The sequence below is a fragment of the Vombatus ursinus genome, unplaced genomic scaffold (assembly GCF_900497805.2).
Source record: "Vombatus ursinus unplaced genomic scaffold, bare-nosed wombat genome assembly UNPS02014807.1, whole genome shotgun sequence".
Classification (NCBI taxonomy): domain Eukaryota; kingdom Metazoa; phylum Chordata; class Mammalia; order Diprotodontia; family Vombatidae; genus Vombatus; species Vombatus ursinus.
The window spans coordinates 20,162,325-20,169,045 of NW_020954585.1; the positions used below are offsets into that span (position 1 = coordinate 20,162,325).

General features: G+C 38.1%; 1 non-coding gene across 1 annotated transcript; it reads right to left on the reverse strand.

The window, feature by feature from the left end:
- Positions 1-224: 224 nt before the first annotated feature.
- On the reverse strand, positions 225-333 carry LOC114052524. The gene has a single exon (XR_003570266.1). It is a non-coding gene; the product is annotated as a U6 spliceosomal RNA (small nuclear RNA).
- Positions 334-6,721: the final 6,388 nt, after the last annotated feature.

Below are 6,721 nucleotides of genomic sequence, written 5' to 3' on the forward strand. Positions count from 1 at the left end.
CTACTTTTTTTTTTGGTTCAGGTCAACAAGTACTCATTAAACATTTATTGTGTATGTATGAGGCTGTGCTGGGTTGAAGATACAAAACCCAAAAATATCCTGCCCTCAAGGAACTTACATTTTAATCCCTTAATAAGTTCTGTGACCCTCATTTGTATGCTTTGATTTTTTTGGTCATTTTAAATTTTTACCTTTTATTTTTACATCATTTAATCTTTTATTTAAAAAAAATGAAACACTTCATGAAATTGCTTATCACTCTCGTGCAGACATTGTGCTAATCTTCTTTGTATAAAGAATTTTAGTCCATGTGCTGCTGAAGTGAATGACCACTAGCAATTCTCTTTATTCCATGTTCATGTGCCTAGGTGAATCCATTTTAGACTAGGATTGTTTTGTCATTCACACGTGCACAAACACACACACACACACACACACACACACACAGAGTGACCTTTCTCAGCAGTATAGTCTTCAGCCATGAAATACAACCTGCATGTGTATTTGAATGGGTATATAAAGTTCATAATATTTTAGTACTCTCAGCAACTAAGAGATAGCTAGGCAACATAGGAAATTAAATGCTAGAGTCAGAAAGACCTGAGTTAAATTCTGCCTCAGGCACTTACTAATTGTGTGACCCTGGACAATTCATGTAGCCTTTTTTCAGTTTCAGTTTCCTCATCTGTAAAATGGGCACAATAATAGCATCTACCTCACAGGGTTATTGTGAGACTTAAATCAGATAATATATATAAAGCAAACATTAAAGTACTATATATATAAATGTTAGCTATTATTACCTTGTATGTACTGAATGCCACAGCAGATTATCTTTGTGAATTGCTGAGGTCCTTGAAAATTAATCTTTTGGTGATGAGCCTCTTCAAACTTAGCTAGGCTGGTCTTCAAATAAGTGCTTATGTTATGTTGACTTGGCCAATAGTCTACTCCATGTCTGGATGAGTATCATACTAGGATTTAAGAAGAAGAATTAATAATATCATATTTAGTGCATATAAGCTTTGAGATCACTCTCCCAATTCCAATTCCACTGGTAGATCAGACCCCTAGAACCAGCTATTATGCTTTCCACTCAGAGTTTTAAAGGTAATCCTGAGGGGGTGAGAATATCTTTCTAATAGTCACAACCATCCCTATTGTGTGTTCCCCAACATCCTCCAGCCAGTGGGGATTAACTTTCCTGTGATATCATCTCTCTAATGATTATTGCCCCAGTATCAACTGACCCATTGATAAAGTATGCAATATCACTGCAATTAATATAAATTATTTTTAAAAGGATATTTGCTGAGAAGATAGTGCAAGAAATGAAGTATAGAAACCTCTGAAACTGGGAACAAAATATCCTCTACCACATCAGTCCCTGGGGAAATTGAGCTCAAGCTTAAAGTGGTTTCCACAAACGTCCTCTTCCCTGACCCCACCAAGTTCACATCTGAGTGTGGCATAGTGATGAATGAGTTACTCCCTTGCTTGCAAGATATGGTGTTGAGACTATTGAGATGATTTCCTGTTGGGCTGAGTTAAGCAAGTCACTCCTTAGGACTGACTGGCTCATCCCTAGGCTCAACTGTTGTTTCTACTAGTAGACTGTGCTGTGGATTCCCATTTTAGTACCATTAGTAGTTCTTCCAGCTTTGCAAAATCTGCAACATGGTGACATAATCTAATCCATCTCTGGGTACTCATTCTTCTTAGATCAGAGAAGAATAAACACAATATAGATAGAAGAATAGCGACTCCACGTATTTATGACCACATGGCAGCCCAGATAGAGAAAGGTGAGGCAATTGGTAGTAGTACCTCTTACCTCTCTCCCCAGAGTGAAAAATGCTTATAAATCTACTACATGGTGTAGTACCTTGATCTGTAGAAATAGAACCCAGATGAAAGCAGAGAATGTTATGTATAAATCAAATCATTTTGGAGCTGAAAAGGATCCTAACAATTAACCAATCGTCTAAAATTATAAGGTATGTATTTGAGGGGTAGAGCATTTATGACTTGCATAATAATATTAATAAACATTTTTATATCCATTGAAGGTTTGTAAAGCTCTTTACATAAATTTTATTTGATTTTCACAACCCAGTGAGGCAGCAGCTGCTATCATTCTCATTTCACAGATGATTAAATTGAGACTCAAAGAGCTCATGATTTGCCCAAGATCACACAGCAAGTTACCAGGGAGATTCAGGTTTCTTGAGCAGTTTTACCTCTATACTATGTTTCCTAAGGATAAATGTCAAGTCTTATATTTAGATTCAAAAAATCAATTACAAGAATACAGATGGGCAGACATCTTGTTGAGAATAGATCATATAAGAAATATATGGAGGTTTGAATGAACAGACAGCTGAATAAGAGCCAACAATATGACATGGCTGCCATGTTATATTTGACTACATTGAAGGAATTATAGGGTCCATATCAAGAGAAATAATAGTCTTTGTTGGTTAGACTGGTTCTAGAGTCAGTCAGTCATTTGATGAGTATTTATTAGGTGCTTATTATGTATTAGGTTAGGAAATTAGGTGGCACAGTGGATAGAGTGCTAGGCCTAGAGTCAAGAGGACCTGAGCTCAAATCTGGCTTCAGACACTGTGTGATCCTGGGTAAGTCACTTAACCCTGTTTGCCTCAGTTTCCTCTTCTGTAAAATGAGTTGGAGAAGGAAATGGCAAACCACTACAGTATCTTTTTCAAGGAAACCCCAAATGGAGTCACAAAGAGTAGGATGTGACTGAAATTACTGAACAACAAAAATGTGCCAGGTACTATGCTTTGCATGAGGGATATGGAGAAAGAGTACTGGGTTGTGTTCTGTTCAGGGTACCACACTTATAAGTGTTATTGACAAGTAAGAATATATCTAGTGGCAGGTGAACAGGATTATGGGGCCCTGAAAAGCATGTCATATGACGACTAGTTGAAGTAGGATGTTTAGTCTGAATAAGAACAAAATTTAGGGGAGAAATGAGAGCTATTTTCAAATATTTGAAAACATGCTATCCTATGGATGAAAGATTGCAGTTTTTCAGTACAGCTCTAGAGGGCACAAGATCTATGGATAGAAATTACAGTGTAGAAGACTTGGTTCAATATAAGGAAGAATTTTCTCACAACTTAAGCTATCCAAAAGTAGAAAGGGCTACTTTGTGAAGGAATGACCTGCCTATTGCTGTATGTTCAAGTAGAAGTTCACAACGATTTCCAGGGGTATTATAGAAGGGATTCTTTGCAAGGAGGGCAGAGATAGCAGGATTTAGAACTGGAGGGGATTCTGGCGATCATCCCCTTATCCTCTCATTTCACAAATAAAGCAAGTGGGACCCAAGAATTTAAGGGACTTGCCCAATATCAGGCTGTAAATATTTGAACCCAGACAATCTTATTCCAAGTATAGTATTCTTCTTAGGAAGAAGATTGAAATAGATGAATTCTATAGATTCTTTCAGCTCCAAGATTCTAAACCATAAATCTAAGTTTTGATAAGTTCTATCTCCCAAGGCTATAAGTCTTAGTATCATTTTTAACTCTTCCCTCTAACTTTATACCTTTTATCTAATCTGACACCAACTACTATTGTTTATTCCTTCACAATATAGCTTGGATTCACCATTTCTTCAAATCCCCACTACTTCTTGTTTTAGGTTCCCATCACCTCACATAGGGATTACTGGGCAGTTTCGAAGCTTGCATGTGGTTATGATCTGAATTTACAGTGGTTCAGGTTGGATTTAAAGTGGAAAGTAGAGACACACGCTGCGAAACATGAAGGAAAAGCAGGCAATGACCCTTACTCATCTAGGCAATGGCAAGGCAACAAGGGTGACAGGAAATAGATTCATTCAATTTGCACATAGGGAAAGAGTACCATGATTTTTGTTACTAGAAAGAAATAGGACAAAGTTGTCAATTGCATCAGCTTTGCTTTATCTCTTTGCAATCTTGCTCCTGAGTAAATCTGAATGGCAAGCAGGGAAATTATGGGAGTTAAAATAGATATCCTCAACTTAGTTTAAACGCAACTCTTTGTATTTTGCTACGTGGCTTCACAGGATGATTTGAAGAAGAACTAAACTAGTGACAAAGGATATCGTCAGGGCAAAAAAGGGACTTGGGACCAAAAATCAGATAATAGTCTATTCTGTGGAAACCCAAGAAGCAATGAAAGAAAAGCAATTCCAAAGATATGCCTGAAAATATCTATGGGTTATTTTAATTTTGCCTCTGAATTTCAAAGGCATTTATCAAAATGCCTTGAACAAAGTAGGTGCTTAATAAACAAATGTTCTTCTGATAGGATGGATTGGATTGGAATTGCCAACTCATATTAATGGAGGGAGTCTCCATATAGGGAGGTCCCCATTCTGATGAAAGCACAGGTCCAGATACCACTCACCACAACCCCCAATAGCAAGTAACATAATCTTTTAAGTTTAGCAAAGTGCATTCCATGTGTTACCTCATTTTAAAAAGCTTAGAGTCAAGATAACTTGTTCAAATCTGGCTCGGTCATTTATAAGACATGTGGCTTTCAGTGAGTCAGTGAGGTTTTCTGAGCCTCAGTTTCCTCATTTGTAAAAGAGGGATTAAAATACTTATGATTCCTTCTTCACAGAATTACTTTGAGGAAAGTGTCTTGTAAACTATAAAGCACTACAGAAATGTTAATTGCCATTGTTATGGAGATTAATAAAGTACTGTGGTATATTGCTGGTTCCTTGGGGGAAAAAAATCCCATGGGATAATATGCTGGTTTTCCTATTTCTGACACCCACAGAACAGCAGGGATGAAGTTTTATTGGCTCCATTACAATGACCAGACTATTTAACATAAATCAGGAAATGGATTTTTTTAGTCCATTCTGAGAATTCTCCAGGGAAGTCATAGATTATAGACAGTGAAAGATGTCACCCATATGGGCTGGATTTATTTTGTACGTTACCCATATGGTGATTATCACTCAAGCCTGGTCATTACCAACTATAGGAGGGCAACAATGTGAAAGATCATCAGGAAAATGGACAGTTCAAGATTGAAGAATGGAAAGTATCCCCAATGGGAAACTTTCTTTTTCTAATTTAGAAATTTACTCTGTTTATTCCACAAACTTTATATAGCTTTATTTAAAAAAAAAAAGACAACAAAAAAACAAAATAAAAGTTTTTTTGTTTTTGTACATTTTTTTGTGTATTTTGACACAAAATACACAGGTTAGGACCCTGCCTACCACAGTAAGCAGACTAAGGTTAGGTGAAACAGACAATTTTAAGGGCACCTTTTATAGCCCCTTCCTCATGCCAGGAGGTAAGCAGTGTGTTCTTACAAAAGGCTGCTCAGACACTCAGGGGTCTAATGGTCTTAACTACTGCTTCAGTCCAGTGAGAAGATGGCCCTATGGCCCAGGCCACATGTGTGCAGGGTTGTAACTACAGCTCCCAATGTATCTGCATCTGCTACTTTGTCACTTGCCTGTCACCACAGGACTTTGAGGTAGATAAAAGTGGTAAAATAGTATGGGTGTTGTCTTTTGACTCTCGCATAAGTTAGATTTAAAAAAGCCAAGTTGTAGGCTTCACTCTCTCTTTCAGAATCATTAAAGTCCAGCGGCAAGACAAAAACCAAGATGACTGGTGTTGGTTCTGGATGCAATGGACGACCTCGGCATCTTTAATGTCTGACCAAATTCTAAGAGCTCCAGGGCACCTGCGTTAGCTACTTTCATGGCTGTTGGAACAATATGTTTTCATCCATCCATTTCACCAGGAGGAGTCTTTGAATGCTTGGGGTAGACAACCCCCTAACTCACCAATAGGTTTGAGACCTTCTTGGTTACCCTCAACCTGGTTTAGCCTGTCTGCCAAAACAGTTCACTTGACATGTGGCTGCTGCTTCTTGGAGTCACAAATGAGAGTTGGGTGAATCAGGCGGACATCAAAAATGGAAAGCAGCCCTAAAAGGCTCAGGAGCCCTCACACCAAAGGTACTAGTCTTTCTGAACATCACTATACCCCATCATTTGTAAGTATATTAATGTGTACTAATAATAATATCTAACATTTATATGGCAGCTAGGTGGTGCACTGAATAGAGTGCCAGGCCTGGAGCCAGGAAGACCTGACTTCAAATCTAGCCTCAGACACTTACTAGCTGTGTGATCATGGGCAAGCCACTTTACCCTGTTTGCCTCAGTTTCCTCATCTGTAAAATGGAGAAGGAAATGGCAAACCACACAAGTATCTTTGCCAAGAAAACCCCAAATGGGGTTGTGAAGAGACAGACACTACTGAAACTGAAATAACTTAAAGTCTACAAAATGATTTGAAAATATCATGTCATTTTATCCTCGTAACAACCCTGGGATATAGATGATGTTACTATCCTCATTTTACAAATGAGGAGACCAAGACTCTTTACAGTTAAGTGACTTGCCCAATTCTAACAAATCTAGCAGGTGTCTGAGATTATACTTGAACTCATGTCTTCCTGACTCCAGGCTCAACAATCCAGCCACTGTATTACCTCGTTGCACAAAATCAATGAAAGGTAATTTTTGCAGTTTGGGTCCTAGAAGTTGGTGAGAGGAACCATAAAAGCCCTCAATGCGACAATATTTTGTTCCAATATTGCAGGTAAAGAGGGTAAGGCTTTGAGAGGTCAGATGATTTGTCTTAGTACTAGAATCCAGGTG